A 19,033-nucleotide genomic window follows, 5' to 3' on the forward strand; every position below is an offset into this window, starting at 1 on the left:
AAGGTGCTGGCTCGGGTAGTAGATGGTCATCAGCTGTAACTGGTTAGCCATCAGCTGCTACTGGTTAGCCATTAGCCACTGATATAACTGCTGTGGCTAAGCTAGCAAGGGTGGATTGCAGTTAGCAAGTGATGTTGGGTGGCAGAGAAGCGGCTGGCGTATTGCGGATCGTGTGGCTCCTGTTTCCTGTGTCTCCAACCCAGCTGCCAGTGAGACTATAGTGGTATGAACCCCCTATCTGTGGCTCCGTGGGTGTTCCTTTTTGGCCTCACCATATCCTGCGTTCTTGTGCGGGGAGCGGTAGCTCAGTCCCTGCATGACAACCTACATGCCAAAGACCATACAGCAGGTGACACAAAACACTGAATTTAGCCAATTCTATTAGGAGTACTTGATGTCAAATTGCAATAACTGAAATTTACTGAGTGCGTACTGTGGTACCAGGTATCATTCTGGTACATGTGGTCTCATTTAGTCATCAGAATCGCTTTATGAGGTAGGCACGATCAGTATTCCCATTTTACAGATGAGGAAAATGACGCACAGAGAGGGTAAGTAACTTTCCCAAGCTTTCACAGCCAATAGAAAAGTAAATTCCTGAGCACATACTTTGAACTACTGCCAGCATGTCACCCCTCTAGAAGAAAAGAAGTTAACTTCCAAGTGTAATTTTGACCCTTGGCTTCATTCTGTGTGTCTTGCACACACATTGTCTGTTGTGCTTCCTGATCTTAGTCTCAAAACTTTAAGGAAATCACCATAATCACCACTAACCATTGTTATCAAATGCCTGTCAGTCACTCTGCTGCTAGGAGATGAAGGTTGGAACCTCATAACTTTTACCTTTGTAACCCACCGAGAATGCCAGCATTGTAATGCAAAAAACAGCTACCTCTGAAATTTACTTTCTCCACTTACTGCAAACTCTGGAGTATGTTTACTCTTCATCCAAGAAAAAGCAGAATTGGCACTACTGTCAGAAAGCACTTAATGCCACAGTTTGGGCTACCATGTGTGCTCAATATCTACAGAAAATTATAAAGTGCTGGAATTTACTCTTTGAAGGTTTGGAATTGGATAGTGTACTGAAGTTTGAGAACTCTTCCTTGAGGGCTAATTATGCGACAGACTTTGAGGCTGTCTGGTCAAACATCTTCCACCTGATGGTGGTTGAAATATTTTTCTTGACACTTGTAATTTTTATTGAAACTTATTAAAGAAGGTCTTTTAGACTTATTCAGACAGAACTTATTTTGTCACATATCACTCTTTTGCACACACCCAAAAGAAAATATAAGTGAAATTAATTGGATAACTTCTTGTCCGGAGTTTCACTTTATATTCGGCGTTCACCTTTAATGCAGCCATCATTGTGTGTGTTTTTCCACACAATACAGCAGGTCCTCGAATGACATCATTTTGTTATAGTGTTGATGAGATGCTTAGGAACTTAATATCTGTTAGCCTGTGTGGTCTTGTAATATGTCATGTCATTTCCCTTAAAATCTCAGATCCTGTGGAAATTAAGTGGGACTCACTGTACTGTCTGCCCCCGGTGCCATCAGAGCTTTGGTAATGGGCACATTTAAATTTCTTCACAACCTTTCAAACCATGTTTATTATATACTTCTTAACACGATTCAGAGACAGGGTCTAGCTGGGTTGGGTTACCTGTTGACTAGATGGTAAGATTCTCTGTAAACTGTTTTTTCACCTTTTCCTGAGATCTAAACAAAAGTGGTTGTGTTAAGATTAAGTAACACTAGAGGGCAGCCTACAAGTTAGAAAAAAATGACACTACATCTTGTGCAATAATTTGACATATCACAATAGAGAAATAATCTATAGTTCAGTTTCTCAACATTATAGCACCAACTCAGATATGGTGTCCCAACATAAATACAAAAAAACAAATTATTCTTTAATGTGTAATTGTAACGTGCCTTTATACTAAGACATCAAAGCAAACAGTTTCATAAAGGTTTTCTCCTTTGCAGAAACTCAATCTGTTAAAGCTCCCTGAAGATACGTGATGTTTCTAATCCTGCTTTGTTTCACTTCTGCTCTTCAACCTCTTTTCAAAATATAAAATCAAACTTTATTTCGTGATAGAATAAAACTTTCCCATTATAAGTTTTATTTAGAAACCCTTGAAAGTGCAAACTGCAAAGTGAAGGGCTTACCCCTATCCATTTTTTAGGATTCTTTTTAGTAGTAAAAATGTTAGTTATATTCAACAATTAAAGGCACTGATTGGACAACTATACTATATCAATACTTATCTAGAGGTTGAAACCATAAAACAAAACCGTTGATACCTCAATCACCTATGTAATGAAGATTGATTTTTTTCCTAAGTATTCTTAAACATATTTCTTTCTTCCCACTATATAAGCAGCGTTCAATTTTAGCACAATGCAGCAAAAAAAGGCCTAGCTATCTGCTAACAATGTCCTGTTATACGACACAATTTAGGTGTTATTTGTGTTTTGTGAATTACGTCATCTGTAACATTTCAGCTGCACAAGGCAACTTAAGAGATAAACACTTATCTAAATATGCCCAACAAGGGGTCGGGAGGGTAAGAGAGGAGGGACAAACACATGTAGGTGTAATTTCAGAATTGAAAAACTTGCATAAAGTAAAATTGTTCAGCATGATAAAAAAAATAGGAAACAGATGAGTCCTTAGCATTTGCGCCGCCTGCAGTTTGTAACCAGTTTTTATAGATGCCCTGGGTGGTGCTTCTGTCTCCCTCATGCTGTCCACATCATGTTATGGTATTAACCTCCTTGATGTTGGAGAAAGTGATCCCAGCTGCCAGACCAAATGTGACAGTTTAAACAGTCTTTCATTTTAAAATCTTTTCGTTCTCATTTTACAGAGGTAGGTGTGAGCACAGTGGGACTAGATCCAAGGCTTTGGTGTTTGGCCTATGATGTGTCATTTGAATGAGGTTTGTGATAGCTGTTAAATGTTAACTACTTTGTCTGTAAACCTGGGTTTCTGTCTTGGCCTTTGCCCCCACTAGCCACTCAGCTCCCCCCAGATGTGACATCTTGGAACCATTTTTTACTCCTTCCACTCCCTTACCCAACACAACCAACTGGTCCCTAAGTCTTGACAGCTGTACTTTGCAAACACACCCAGAATCTATTTCTTTTTTTCCACTCACAGTGCTAGCAGATTTTTATTTCTAAAACACACATCTGATGATGTCATCTTCTAGCTTAAAAGCTTCAACTGCCTGCACCTCCAGGTCCCATCTCCAGAGCAGGGCAGAGCCCTCACAGGTTGTCCTCAATCTCCCTTTCTGTCCCCAGGGCTGCCACACGCATTTCCAGTCTCGGGGAAGGTCCCTAGTTGCTCTGGGGCCAAGTTCTTCATTCTCCGTCGTCCTGTCTCTAGACCTTTCCTCCTGCCCTTCCCTTCCTTAGCCTGACTGCTCTTCCTGCCCCGGCCTCCCACAACCCAAAGGCCTGCCTGACCTCCCAGCAGGACAGAGCTGCCCCTTCCCGCCCTGAGCATATTCATCCCTCTGCTTTGGAGACATAGTCATCAGATCTTGCACTATAGTGATTTTTCACACATCTACCCTCCTTGCTTAGAACTGGGCCCAATGTCCAGCCAACAGTGGGTACACAGTTCATTAATAAATTCTGAACAAGGCCTTCGTTGTCTCTTCAGTATCTAGAACTGGCCTTAGAGTAGACCTAAAATGTGTATCTGTTAAATTAAATTGAACTGGTGCTTTCACTACACTTAGTAACGTGGACCAGACAGGACAATGACTATGTCAGAGGAAAGATCCACTTATGTTGTGCCATATGATCCACTTCATTCCTTGATAAAAACATGTTTCTGTTTCATAGGTACAAGTTTCAAGTCCCGGAAGGCTATTCCTGCCAGAGTTTCTGGCTCAACCGCCTGGCCCTCCAGTTCTACCCTGAACCAGGCTCAGAGTTTCCAATGTATATTTTTATCCCTACTGTAAAACAGGACTAGAATCCCAAATGAAAACAGCCTCCAATTTTCACTTGATCTCCTTTGAGATGACCGACTAACCCCTACGAGCCTCTGGAGACGATGTCCAGAAATGGCATTCCACTGAGAAGCAGGAATTTAGGTCCCAGTTGCATTGACACCTCAGGTGGAGGCCTTGGAAAACTACTTCTAAACTTGTTTTGTGTCAGTAGTCAATCTGCATAATAGGCATAATGTGAGAATATCTATGGTAGAAAGACTGTAATCATTTTTTTTTAATTACGTATTGAGTAAACAGTGAAATTACATGGAGAAGCACAAAACTCAGATTCAGAAGGTTGGGGACCTTGTCCCAACCCTCTGCCTTACCAGAGTTACACTCTTAGGCAAATTATTTGACCTCTCTGAACCTCAGTTATCTCATCTTTAAATTGGGTATAATAATACCTGCCCTGCCTAACCCAGGTTATAATGATAGTAAATGAGGCAATGTTTACAAATGCACTTTGAAAACTATAAGCACTTTGTAAATGAGGTCTATTATTAATAATAACACTGTAAATACTGTTGCTGTATCATCAGTAAGCGTGATTTCTAAATCTGATGTGGGACTCAGCAAGACTCCTTCCTAGGTGGAACAGCCTGTGTTAGCACCTCCCTGCTGGAAGCCAATCTACCCTCTCCCACCAAGGTGCCATCCCAGGAAGGTGGGTCTGCCCTTTAAATGTAGGCAACAGAAACAATGGGATATACAAATGGATTATGGTTACTTTTATAGAACAAGCCCTGTAGTTAAAACTAGGTATGGTTGACAACAAGCAAGGAACGATATGGTCCTCCTACATTGAAAACCTTTACAAGTTCTGCACAGAAGAATTTGCATTTCAGTAACAATGTGATAATGTCAAGCTATTCACAACATTTCAAAGCCTTCTCTGGCACACCTGGCATGTTGTAGGATCTGCTGGAGAACTGGATGTGACTGTTTTCTAACAGCACAGGCAATTATGTTGTCCTTTTCATTCTTGGGAAAGGATATATTTGGGCAGTATTAATAGGTCTGTGTTCTGGACACGACAAAATATGAAAACGAAAGCTCCACCCTTCAAGATATCCCACGAGAATTAATTAATCAGCGTATTCAACATGTTGAACTTCCTCTCATCACAAACAAAAGGAAACACCTTGTAGATAAAGGTTGACTTCTTAATAGAAAACTTTGCCCTGTCCTCTGAACATCCCTTTAAAAGAGAATAGTATCCGAAAGATGTTTGCTACCTTTTCTCTTGGCTACATATGAAACTGTTCTTTCTACTTTTGACACCAGTCCCATCTCCTCTTGGCTGGGCAAACGGGGGGGTCATGCCACTGTGTTGACTTTATTTCTGTTAAAAGGAAAACCATATTTCATGCAGTGGGACAGCCATCTTGGAAAGTATTTTAAATAATCACTACCCCAAAACACAGTACAGCAAATATTAAACATCAATTTAATTAAGGTAATTTCTCATTAAAATGCGTATAGATTGGTAAGCTTAATTGTAAAAGTATAGCAATGATAATTCATAAACACGAATTACACCCAACTATTGCTCTTTATTAGAGTTTTGTATAAACTGCAAAATGATTATTCACACAAATTTGATTCATAAGTCGACATTAATACATTACATCTAACTTTTATTAGACCCTCTAGTTAAAACTTAAATGTAAATAGTACATTAACAATATAATTCAGCTTCTTGATAGCTGTTCTAAAACTCATGACACAGGAACTAAACTCCAGTGCTACAGTATCCACTGGTCATTATTTTTCACACTTGGTCAGAGGTACTTTTGGGTAAAGGAAATACCACTTGGTTTACTGTCCCCCAACATACAGTAGCTTTCATTTGAAAAGCACTTGTGTACCTCTCAAAGCCCCATTCAATCTTTACAAGGAATGGCCTTAAATCCAGCTAGGAGCCAGTAAATATCAGCTATTTGAACAAGTATATTACTTTAAAATTAAAAATGTTTCAGATTCAAAGTATTCGGCATCACTTAAAACATTCAGCTGTCCTCTAAGTGATACTTCGTGCTTTCCGTGACCATTCTGCCAGTGCTAACAGCATCACATTTTTCATATAGTAAGAACCCAGAGCGGTGTGCATGACAAGATAATGGAATTATGCTCAAGTCACTGCTGTCTGAAAGTGCCACCAAGGTACACTTTGTGCCTTGGAGGCATAAAAGAAAATCTGTAATCAGAAATCATTAATTAAGGTTAATTAAAGTCACATTGTATTTGAGTGACATCCACACAAAAGTCCTGCTTATGTTTCTTAAGGTGCCGTGTGCAGTATCGTGTCTGACACCCAAGAGTAATCACAATCTTGTTCCTGAATTCACATGAACTCTTCCAACACAGAAAGCTTCTGATCTGAAATATTAGTCCCACTGTCCTCCCATCCCCAATGCCCCTCTTCTTTTTTTTTAAGCAACCAGCTTATGAGAAGACTATAAAACTTGGAGGGCCTATTTTCTTACCCTGCCAAATAATCAGGGGTCCATAGTACTGAATTTACACATGCATGTTTTCTCTGCTTCACGGAGCTATCTGAGGGGGAGGTGGAGAAGTGCTGGGGGGATAATTGCAGCCTATGGGTGAGCCAGACCACATGATCAAAAACTGCTGTGACACTTAAAAGTGTTTCTCCACAAGGAATTCCGGTGCCCAGAAGCCTGGTGAAGCCAGTAGTAATTAAGGCCATGTTATCCTTTTAATTTACTTCAAATTATTGGCCTTGAAAATCAATCATTCAGTGTGGCTGGGTAAGGGAGAGGTCAGTATAATAGGCACGTGCATTAAAAATGCTTGTTGATTTTAAGCAAACATTTTGGCAGGCTAGATATGGGGAAATATAAAACGGCTGCTTTGAAGCTTACCCAGAAATAAAAACTAGTCATTTTCTAGTTAAAAAAAAAAAAAAAGGAAAGAAAGAAAAAGAAAAGAAGTGACTAATTTTCTAGATTAGGCCCATTTGTAATGGATTCAAGGTTTTCTACTTCTGAATCTGCCTGGAGTTTCATCTGCTGCCTTGCAGGTCCCGAACTGCGTGCTGCTTGCTTCAAGTGTCAGATTGTTTTATTTTATGTTTTAATCTACAAAGGCATTAAATGGCTTGGCTTAGACTGGTAGGAGTCCTTGAGAGTCCACTTGAGAAATGGGAACGAAAGCACTAAGAAGTGGACCAGTAGTATCTGTTATGGGAAGCCAACTTTACCTAACAAAGGAAAGCTTGTGTTCTCCATCACACAAGAAGCACATCAATCACTGAGTGTGTATCTCCGTCTTGCAGCAATTTACTTCTCTAAATCTTTTCTTGACTAGATCCCACAATAAACACACAACTGGAGAGCTTCTCCTAATCAAACCCGAAGTCACAAACCTACAAACAAAATAGCAAAATACTACAATTCCAGAAAGGAACAAAATGCTCACATAATCAGGAGCTGACGAAGCAACAGACCTATGTAGGGGCCAGTGTCACAAAATCGAGTAAGATGGTCTCTAGCTCCTCAGTAACGTGTGTCAAACCTAAAAAAATGAAACCTGAAGCAAAGCACTCCATGTTGACACAGCCATACCCAAGCACAGCGTACAACACTCCTGAGGTCATTTTATTTACTTAGCAATCTGCAGAGCCAAAACCAAATTATGAAACTGAAATTTTGAGCGAAGTCATGAATGCCCTCATTTACCTCCACATTTATGAATAGCTTTAACGAAGAGTTCACACCCTTGTGCTTTCTTGCTGAAAGATGAAAGTGACATCAGCCCCCGGACTGTAATTTTTTTTTACCAGCAAGACTGAGCAAGAGGCAAATCCTATAGTAAATATCAGCTGGCTGTGCACATAACAAGGTCCAGAGAGACACTCTCAGAAGTTGCCTCTTTTAATCCAACACTGAATTAGATGAGAAGTGGTTTTCAGTTCTTTCAGAGCACCGCAACTGCCAAAATAACTGCCAGTCTTGCAAGCCCTAGTATCTCAAACCTTTCCCAAGACACCCCAACACTATCTGAGGCACTGAAACTATGGCAACCGAATAAGAAAGCAGCCTCCATGATTAATAGATGAACATCCCAGCGACAGTGTGTAGCTCGGGCCATCATTCATGATGCGAGAAGAATTAGCACAGAATCCATCTGGAAAACCATTAAGTATTCTTCTTACAAAAATCTACCCAACTGCCAACAGTTCAGAATGCTGTAAACAATTTGGTTTCTATTTATCGCTCACTATGCAGAGATGAGAATGTTCTTAGTAACTCAGATGCTCACGTTTTTAGAATAATGAAAGGTTTAATAGAGCGGCTTTCCACCTGGTTATTTGAAGCCTCAGAATAAATGCATTTAAACACCAAAATATGTGAATGAAGTCATGTGGCTTTCTGGAGTAAAAAGGAGGAGACAGTTGTTGGATTGTTTGAGTGTTTTTTGTGGAATGCAATTTTTCATAAAGCATTCCATTTTCAGGAAAGGAACATTTCCATTCACCAGCTCAATCAGTATTCTCTCAGTTTCCTCATTCAAGGACAGTCAGAGTCTGGGGGAGGAGTGGGGAAGTGCTGGAGTCGCTGCAATATTAATGAAAAGATTGAATACTCTCCTTAAAAAAGATTCAGGAATAAGAAAAAGAAGAATGGAGTCATCACAGAAAGCTCCTCTGTGGAAGTCTCATGTAACATTTACACCGTAATTAATATATCCTTCATTTCGTTTCAGTCCCCAAAATCTTTATTTTCCAATGGCACGTTTCCATTGTATTCAGTGCCAGCTCCTGTTCTAAAAATGCTTCAAATCAAATCGTGGCCAAAGGCTTGGTCTTAAACACGTGGGAGGGCAGAAGGCATAAGAGAGGAGTAAATAGCATCAATTTTAGAGATTCTTCTGCTAAGTTTTTTTAATTGGCGTGGATTCTTTGTATTAAGTTTTCTACAGATGGCAATTATAGGTTAGTGGGTAACCACTAGAAAGCGCTGAATCATCTTAAATGAAAGCCTCAGGTCTACAGGCTGTTTGTGCAAATGTCTGTTATTAACAATACTTTCAAAGCAGCCGTCATCCCACTTGCTGCTCAGAAGAACCTGGCTCTTCAGCCTTTGGCATGTTAATTGCTGATTTATTTTTCTCTCTTTATATTCTCTTTCCACTAACAAAATTTCAAGAGGAATTTTTGTTTGTTTGTTTCCTAGACGAAAATAACTGTAATTCTAAGCCATACAGAGATTCCTATTTCTCCTGGGTGCAGGAGTCCTTCAGAGAATGTAGTGATAATACGAATTTACTGCCCTTTCTGCCATGCCTTTCAGAAGTTGGATTCTTCTCACTGATAAGAACCTGCATGACTACCATTTCAATCAAATTTCAGGTTGTATGGCAGTGTATCCATCTCTACTGGGGTCAGCCAACTATTTCCTATATTTGAGGGAGAGCGTAATGGTTTGCTTCTGCGTGGAGATTCGTGCTCTCCCAAAGTGACTTCAGGCGTGGCCAGCGGAGAGCGACCCTGGAAAGTGTATGGCCACCATGAAGACCCTCTTGCGGAAGTCCCAGCGACAGCCTCCTGTAGGAATTGATGGGCAGCCAAGCGTCTCTCTTGTCACAGGTATGTATGGTGCTTGGGGTCAATCCAACTCATTCGTGAACAGTCATTAGGGGCTGCTCTCAGATTCCAAATGTGGGTGATCTCAGATTCTTGAGCGGGTACAGATTGTGTTTTAGTCTTAAAATGTTAGTTAAGTGAAGCCTATCCTCTTTTTAAAAACAACTATCCTTTGGGCTCTTATTTGATGTAAAGCCCTGCACTGCTTGCTATTGTTTTGTTTGTATAGTGTTTTTTTCCTTCCTTGTTTTGGGTGTGACATTTCAGCTTCAGAAGTTAGAAAAAGGGTCATGACTACTCTTCCCATGCAAATGACTCTTTCAAATGCTTCTCTGTTTAAAACCCAACACTATGGCCAGCTGCCGGTGTGAATAGTCATTTCTAGTCCAAACGTGGTTTCCTTTGCATCATCTCTTTATGTTACAGATGTGTGGCCATTTCCTTTTGTATTCTCTCATCAGGGCATGCTCCATGACTACTGTCAGCCAAATAAAAATAACACCTTCAATGAATGTGTATAGTGTGCCGGGCGGGCACTGGGCTACAAATTTTACAGATTTTATCCTACTTGCTCTTCTCAACAACCTTATAAGATGGTCATCATCCTAGCATTTTACAAGTGGAAACTGAGGCAGCGAAGGTAAGCAACTGGATCAAAGTTACCCTATTTGTAAATGGCAAAAACTGGGATGCAAATCCAAGTGTGCTGTGCCTGCCGAAGAAGTGTGACCTCTGCATTGCCTCCAAAGCGGTCCACTGCCTTCCCTGACAGCCCCTCCACGTTTATAAACTTCATGCCACAAAATGTTACGAATCTGTAATCTTTGCAGCAGAGGTCAAAACTTCTCTCCTACGACTCACGGTTGCCTGACGGTTGCCTGACGTGTCTGTTCCACAGCACTGTGTACCTTGCTGTAAACTAATTTAGAGCTTACCTGAGCGATAACAATGCCCTTACTTTGTAATGCCTGGCAGAGTGCCACTCCTGTGACCTTGCCCGATGTAATGGTCACATTGAAAGCAATCTTTACTTGACGCCTTTGCCGTTTTGACGAATAAGGCTGCAATCCATGCTCTACGTAGATTGTGCGTTTTCAATGAATTTGAGGATCTTATTTAATTTCATAATGTAGTTCACACTAAAATGACATCAACCAAGTATGCTTTTTCTTTCCTGCTTTAGAAGACAATGAGGTAGGGTCTCTCCTAGGCCTGGGGTCTGGGAAGGGGAGGGAGAAGTTAGTAGCATCAAACTTGAAATTTCCGGAGCGCATTTCATATTTTACCAAATACATCCACATTCCTGATCGCATGGTATTCTCCCAGCAATCTTGCAAGGGAGGAAGCATAGGTTTACTAGTCACAATTTTTATGTAAAATAATGCAGCTTCAGAGAGCTTAAGTGGCTCGTCGGAGATAGGATGAGTCTGGAGCGCATGTCATCTGACTCCAAGTACAGGATGTTCAGCGACAGTCACCACTGTGCTGGTACGGGGCAGAAATGTGGGTTAACAGGCGTGCTATGTGGGTAGAAAGTTGAATTATAAAAACGATCAGTGAACTCCAGAAAAGCACGAAGATTCTGTGGCCAGCGGTTAGAATGCAGAACAAACGAGGCCAAGGTCAAAAGCTCAATCCCCTAACTGCTGGCTGTCTTCTTAGGTCAGTTTCTTGGCAAGTTGATTTTACCTAAATCAGATTCCCTCCAGCTTCAAACAGGTGTCCCACAGATGTGTCCTCTTGGCCACAGAAGGGGACTGGGTGTGAGTGTGGGAAAGAGCAGGCTCCAGTCCATTACCAAGACTGGGAAAACAACCCAGGGATTGCTCCACTAATGATGCGTGACACATGCCATCTATGTACATGGAAGAGTGTTACACACTCACTCAGGCAGAGAAGTATCTCATTTGATGGAAACATGATATAGAAAAATGAGCAGACCGAAAAAAGATAAAATAAAGACTAGTTGTTTGTAAGAAGATTCACTGTCCGTTCATTCATTTGTTCGTTCATTCAACAGATACTTGGTTGTCAGCAGATACCTAGGATGTGCCAGGCACAAGTTTAGGTGCAAGAGCTACCGCAGTGAATAAAACATATAAATGCCTATCCTCGCAGCATTGTTCTAGCGGAAGGCAAATAAATGAGGACCACATATAGTTTGACAACCTGTGAAAAGTGCTAAGGAAAAAAACTGAGGCAGGCCAGGGGGGCAGGCAGTTTTGGGGGAAAGGGTGAAGTAAATAGGTGATCAGAACAGGCTTCATTGAGAAAAGACATACTTGAACCGAGATCTCAGGAATATGAGGTGCAAATCACACAGCCATCTGGGGAAAAGAACCTTTTCCTAACCATGAAAAGCCAAGCGTAAAGGACTTCAGAGGGCGATTGTGGCATATTCGCCTGGCCTATTCACGAAACCCCCCCAAGGATGAGTGGAGGTCAGAGAGGTGGGGACCCAAGTGCAGATCACTGGTGGGGGGCCCGCAGAGGCCAGGAAGGACTTTGGCTTTTACTGGAATAAGGTGGGAGAGCTTCTGAGCAGAAGTGATCTGATCTAGCTTAGCTTTTAAAAAACTCCCTTTGGCAGCAGAGTTGAGAAGATACTGAAGGAAGCCTAGTGCAAAGCAGGGAGACTTGCTGGGCGGCTGCTACAATCACCAGCAGGAAGGGACAGTGACTGGTCAATGTGAGGGTCACAGAGGTGGAAGACCTGGAGGAAGTAAGCTTGCTCTCTGAGGGAGGGGCCAGCAGCAGTGCAGCTGGAATGGATGTGGGCAGGAGAATGAGGAGAGGCAAGGATAACGTGTGTGAGTTTAGGTTTGAGCAACTCAAAGGACGGAATTGCCATCTACCAAAGCAGAGAAGATTCTAGGAAAAGCATAGTGGGGGGAGAAAGAGCCAGAATTAGGTGTTTTGAACCTGATAAGTTTGAGATGTCTATCAGATCCAGAACGAGCTATCTGCCTTGTAGGCTTTGAAATTTGAGAAATCCAGGAGAGGTATGGGCTGGAGAGGTTATTGGGGAAACATCAGAGTATTGATAGTTTTACAGGACACGCTCCATTAGTATAATTAGAATTATTCTAATAAAAAGGTTTTGTAAGAACTCATCTTCACAGAGCAAGATACCCTAGTGTATATGCTATAGTGTAATAGTCCTGTGCTGAGAAGTATCCTGAACTCCCTCCTCCCCTTGAGGTTTGTGTGGTGTATCTTATTTACCCATTTCAAAGGGATTAAGTGCCTCCCTACTTTCCCCATCTTAGGATATCCCCAAGAGGCAACCACATGGTGGCCAGCAGAGAATAGCTCAGTTGCTCTTGCAGCACGTTTTGAGGCAGATGAGAAAAGCCTTCACTCTGGAATAGAAATATCTCAGTGATAACTTGGCTCCAGGACACCCCAAGAGAGTGAGGGGCACTGATATGGGAGGGCTCTGCAGGATGCTTCCAGGATTCACCTTCCTGGGGAAGCATGAGCACCCAGGGAACACCCACTCTGGGAGTTGGACAATAGATTGTCTAAACCTAAAGATGAGTGGGGGGGAGGTATGGAGCGCAGAGATACATACAGGCTTTCCTAGGCTTTACACTGCTGCAAATGGCAGATGCCTAATTAAAGCATTTGCAATTAGTTTGGCTTGTTCTGTGATTTTTTTGAAAAAAAAAAAAAAAAGGTGGGAGAATATATTAGCTCTTGGCCCTCTAGTTCTAAAAAAAACTTTTTCTCATCATCACTCTTATCCTGCATGGAAAAGAGCTGAACCACTATATACACATAGTAAAGTATGACTTACTTCCTTGTTCAAAACAGTATTTTTCTTCCCATTTCATACGGGAGTATGATTAACCATTTGCTGCTAAAGCATGATTATTTCTTTTGAGTTTAATGAAAGTTTTTAAAATGGGTGTCTTACTATTATTCAATGAAGGTAACACTTTCTAATTCTTGCTATCCTTCTGATTCAGTACACTTGGCAATGTCATCTGCCTACTCAAAATGCAAAGGCTATATTTGTTAATGATGGGGAAAAGCATTCACTAGACTTTGAAAGAACTTGAGGGATGTGTGTGTATGTGAGTGTGTGTGTGTGTGTGTGTGCGTGTGTGTGTGTAAATAAAGAGTTGCACTTACTGCCACTTTATAATAACCAGATACTTGAAGGCATAGATTTTCCCCCCCCCGCTGTGGGGGTGGGGTGGGTGGGGGGGGATCCACTGTAAGTGGAGAAACGTGAACCACGTGTCACTATTTCTTTCACTCATTCATTTGACATTTAGTTGAGTTGTTACACTGGTTCTTAGGAATTTTTAACCTAGTTAAACTTAGATGTTTCATCCAATAAGTATATTCAGCAGATGGCTCCTGAGATAATGATTTTGGGTGTCTGCAGAACATTTGCATGCGTGGCTTATATACATTATTGAGAATGTGGCCCATCGCTATATGGTGATAACTGCAAAATACACCACTTTGGGGAGACTGTCACCCCACAAGCATTGTAAAGAAACACGAACTAGAATGCTTCTTTTATATCAAGGTTAAAAAAAAATTCATAAAAATGAGGTTTTAAATCTGATGTTCATTCTTTTCTGCTTTCAGATTGGTTTGCTAAGTGCCTCAATCAAGAATGTCCTAAAACCAAAATAATAATAGAGTGGCGGTTACTCAAGATTCAAATAAAAGTTAACATATAAACAAGCAAAGGTAAACCAAACTCAAATAGTTAGTGCAATTATTATTTAACAGATAGTTTGGGTTAATAGGTGGAGACACGGTTCTGCCACTGTATTTAAGGTTAGGTTAATAATTAACTTTGGTGCCTGGAATAGTCTAATCAAAGCTTACTGTAAATCATAAAACTGCTCCATGCAGACTAAACAGGGTATTAAAAAAAACCATACAGAATGCTTGCAATCTTGACCTCTGGTAGCCATTTGGATAAGGTGTAAAAAAGTAAGATGTTTTCATTCAGAATCGAGCACAGGCATCTTTATTTTGGGGAGAAAAAAACATAAAGGATTCATGCATTCCAGAAACAACAATCTTCCCCCTGCCATCAGTGGCAGACCATGGGCTGGACGCCCACGATGTATGTCGGAAGGAAAACCCACAATTATCAGGGCTAGAGAAAGGAAAGGCAAAGCCACTCAACCTTCCTACTCGGAAAAGACTTTAAATCCCAGCGCTGGGGGGCATTAAACTATTTTCCTGAGACCCTCCCCCCCTCCCCCCCACCCCCCTCACCCCACCCCCGGCAGGACACTGCAACTGGATTAAACATCTTTCTGATTTGAGGCAAAGAAAGTTCGGTGCGTACAAGTGTGAGAAAGCGTGTGTTGTGCGCGCCTTGTTTTTAAACCTTTCATGGATCACATTAAATAGCAACGTGATTTCCATCCAGCATAAGCAGAGAGCGGTCCCACCGTGACTGTGTCTGGCCACCGCATCTCTAAAGCAGCCACCTTTCACCAAGGACCGACACCGAAGGGCTGGCGGGGCTACCCACGGCAATGCAGGCCGGAGACCGCCCCTGGAAGTGCTTGCCTTGGCTGTGAAGACCGAGGTTCCGACCCTGCTCCCCGCACGCCAGGCTACCTGCTTGGCTCCTCCTTGGGCACCCGCCGGCCGGAAAACCGCGCGAGGCGCAGGACCCTGGGGATGCTGCAGTTGGAGGTAGTGCCTGGAAGCCAGCGAGCCCGGGCCGGTGCCCACATGCACCCGCGCGGCAGCCGCTGGCCATAGGGGACGCATCAGCCTCCTGAGTCCTGATCCTGAACTTCCCCTTCCCCGGCACACAAACCCATCCCTTCCTTGATTGCATGAGAGACTGGTCCAACCAAGTGCAGCGCCGCGACCCCAACCAAGCGGCCGCGGGGCGCCACTGTCGGATGGGCGGGCGCCTCGCTCCTAGCCGCGCCCTGGGCCTTCCATCCGGCTTCCCTCGGGGTTCGGATTCCCGCGGGCTGCACAGGCAAAGCCCCAATCCTGTCAATACCCCTCTTCCCCCGGCTTTCAGAGAAACTTTCCAGAAGCGCCTGGTCGAGTGACCCGTGTTGGAAAAGGAGGAGGCGCTGGGCGGAGGGGCGGCGAGGGAGCGGGAAAGGCAGCGGAGTCCTGTTTCCTTTTCCGACACTCACAAGCTCCCTGGCTCCCCCTGTATCGCTCGTGTCGTGGGAAGAAGCAGCGGACCTCAGGAGCCCGCTTTGCACCGTGTACAACAGTGGGAAGCTGAGAAAAAGCGGAGAATCTGGAGAAGAGACACTTCCCACCCCAGCATGGTCATGCAGGGTGGGTGGGCTTTATCGGGTTGCTCCCGAGCGCTCTGCTGCCCGCGAGGCAGCGCTCTAGGACGCAACGAGTAGTTCGGACATCCAGAAACGGGGGCCGGGGCAGAGCCCTTGACTGGGTAGCAAGCATTGGGCCATCCCTTTCCAGGTCTTTCTACCCTTACACCTCCCGGAACCTCCTTTCCAGAAAGGGGCCTTGTAGATTCTGGAGGAGGTCACAGCGCACGCCAGCCCCGGAGTGCAGGATTCCGTGCTTGAGGGGGAAGCAGCCACGACGGATGCTGTCCGCGACACCCAGGAGAGAGTTGCAGCGAGGGATAGGACCCAGGGTGGGGGTGCCGCGCGACACAGGGAGGAGACCGCTCCTGGGCACTCATTCGAGCAAACAAAACAAAGCCCGGAACCTCTGGTGCCAGCGGCCGCGGTAACAGGGATGTCACCAAGTGGCAGGGCGTGCGGGTGCCAGGGCCATTACAAGTTTCCCGCACTCCACAGAGCCCAGCCCAGACCCCGTGCGGACAACAAAAGATTCGCTTCGCTTCCCCACCGTCTCGGTGCAACCCCTTCTCCCGCCCCAGAACCCAAAGCTAGTGCTGGGCGAAAACAGCGCTCTTCTACCCAACCTCTTCTAGCCCTCGAGGGCAGACCCTTTTCCCTTGCTTTTGCACCAGGACAAGGCACTTCCAAGAATCCCACCCTCTCGGGCCTTTCTACTCCCTGCTGGCCTGAAAGTGAGGACGAGCCCCGGGTCCTTCACACATATCCCCGGCCAGGCAGCCATCCGCGCGGTCGTGGTCGCGGTCCCGGGCGGCGCCGGGCGTGTGCGCGGCGCGGGTGGAGAAGCCCGCAACACAGAGCCCGGCGGTCTTTGGGACTCAGGCCGGAGAGGAGCGGCGGGCTGGGCTCACGACTGCTCCCCCAGGGCCGGGCAACGGTCGGGAGACAGAGACGAGACAAAATAAAACGCAGGCAACCACAAAGCCGCCGGCGCGTGCGGGCCGCGGCCCCAAGCCCCGCAGGCTGGAGCCGAGCCGCCCCGGAGGTGGAGCGCGCCGGGGCGCCCCAGCCGTACCTTTTCGGTGCATCGACGGGTAGGCGGCCGGGGCTCGGAGCAGGCTGGTACGGCGTGTATCCCATTTAGTAATCCATTATCGAGGGGATCTCTTCGGGCCGCAAGCTGCGCTCTCCTTCGCAAGCCTTTGTCATTCCTACATGTGTGCTTGTCTCTTTGGGGATAACAGTCGCGGCGACTACTTTCTGGGATGCAAACGCTCTGTATTCATCTCCAATAACAGGCGAGAAGGGGAGAGGAAAAAAGAAAGAAAAAACCAACAAGGTAGGAGTAAATGTTCAAGAAACTCTTTTCCAAATCCAAATGCCACTTGAATTCCACTCCAGTGAGCCCTTTCGGTGGTGTCTGCGCCGATTAACAAGTCATTTCTGGGTGGGGGGGCGGGGTGGGGGCTGGGGCTGGGGTGCACCCACTATCCCCGCTCTGCGACCGGGAGCGCTGTGCCGCGGGTGTGACGACGCTGGCCGCTGCCACCGCTCCTAAGCGGGCATCGCGGGCGGTCGGCCCCGGGGAGAAGCGCCGCTACTGCGTCCCGAGCGCCTGGGCAGCCGAGTGCGCAGAGAGAGGAGTTGGCTGCAGCCTCACCCCGTGCGGCTCACTACTCCTCTGTCACCAGAGAGGCCGCCGCTCCCGGGCGGAGCCAAGTCCCGGACTGGATTACGCACAGCGGACCTTCCTCCTGCAACCCCGCCTCCTTTGGCTGGCGCCTTCTCCGACCCAAAGGAGAGCTGTGGTGTTTGTGTGTGAATGCGAGTGAACGAGGCGGAGAGACAGAATTTACGTGGTGTGGCAGCAGGTGGAGCCTTGGACCGACTGGCCAGCGAAGCTTCCTACCAGCGCGATTCCCCGCCCCGCCGCGTGCTGGGCGGAGGTCCTCGCGGGGGCGACTCGGGCTGCAGCCCAGCGCTTGCTCCCCCCACCCCCGCATCTGCTCTAGCAAGGGAAAAAGAAAAAAAAAATCCCGGACGGCATTGCTGAGTCCTGCCAAATCAGAAAAATAAATAAAAATAGATGTAGTGCAGAAGTGAGTTACAAGAAAGGATTTGTTCATCGATTTTCTTAAATGGAAAAGTTTTAAAGCATGAGGGTAAGTGAACGGCGAGCCTTCCTAATTTCTAATTACTGTATCAAGAGGTAGATTCCGGAAGTGATGGACGCTCCACGCACCCAGATGAATTGGATAGAAGCCGGTGCGGTTAAATATGCACTTCGAAGATATGAACACGGCTCTTCGTCAACGCACATCCAACACGTTAATAAAGCATGTTAGGTAAGCAAATAAACCATACATAGTACAAAGAGCGGTGTTATTAACGACGATCTGTTTTAAAATTTAGAAAGTGTGTAGACTTCTTAGAAATAAGTAAACTTCAGAAATAAGCCGCAGACAATTCCAATGAGAATCCAACAGCTGCATGGAAGAAGTAAATCGCAGCGTATTCCGTGGCGCTATTGTTATGATCACATGAAGAATGGCAGGCACAGCCTTCCTCCAGCGCTCGAACTTTCAATCGCCGAAAAGCCTTGCTCTTACAGGCTTATGGCAACTGGTCGGGCCACACCAAGTCCCCCTCCCCCGGCCACTGCGCGCTCCCGGCCGCGCCGGCTTTCCGCGCGAACAACTGTGAGCCTTGGCCACTGCCTCCCAAGTGGGCTTCGCAGATGGTGCGGGCCGTAGTCACAGTCTTTAAAGAAAGTGACACCGGGCAGCCAAGCAGTTCTCGAAGCAATATTTACTAGTCATGGGGTCGACCGAGAAAAGCACTGGGAGGGAGATCGGGGTCTCAGTCCCTCTTTACGCCCAGTGCTCTCAAATAAATGCATTAGAAACTGTACGCGTTCCCCAATTGGGGCTGAGGCCACTAAGAAGTGGCGTTCCCTTTTTTGCCAGTCCTGCTGGGAACTCAAGTTACGTACAGACATCTGTTCATGAGGACTCACGAAGAATACATGCACAAGCGACAACACTATATAGAGGGGAAATATATATACAACATATATAACATATATAATATATACATTTCCCCCTTCCC

At 45.0% G+C, this 19,033-nt stretch overlaps 1 protein-coding gene across 5 annotated transcripts in view; it reads right to left on the minus strand.

The window, feature by feature from the left end:
- SEMA6A (semaphorin 6A) overlaps positions 1 to 17,736 on the minus strand; it is a 122,917-nt gene extending 105,181 nt beyond the window's left edge. For 4 of the 5 annotated variants that reach the window (XM_033110130.1, XM_033110132.1, XM_033110128.1 and 1 more), the window contains exon 1: positions 17,001 to 17,736. The gene's annotated coding sequence lies outside the window, so the exon portion shown is untranslated. The remainder of the gene's footprint in view (positions 1 to 17,000) is intronic. The other variant, XM_033110131.1, reaches the window with a different exon arrangement.
- Positions 17,737 to 19,033: the final 1,297 nt, after the last annotated feature.

This window comes from Rhinolophus ferrumequinum, chromosome 7 (assembly GCF_004115265.2).
Source record: "Rhinolophus ferrumequinum isolate MPI-CBG mRhiFer1 chromosome 7, mRhiFer1_v1.p, whole genome shotgun sequence".
NCBI lineage: Eukaryota > Metazoa > Chordata > Mammalia > Chiroptera > Rhinolophidae > Rhinolophus > Rhinolophus ferrumequinum.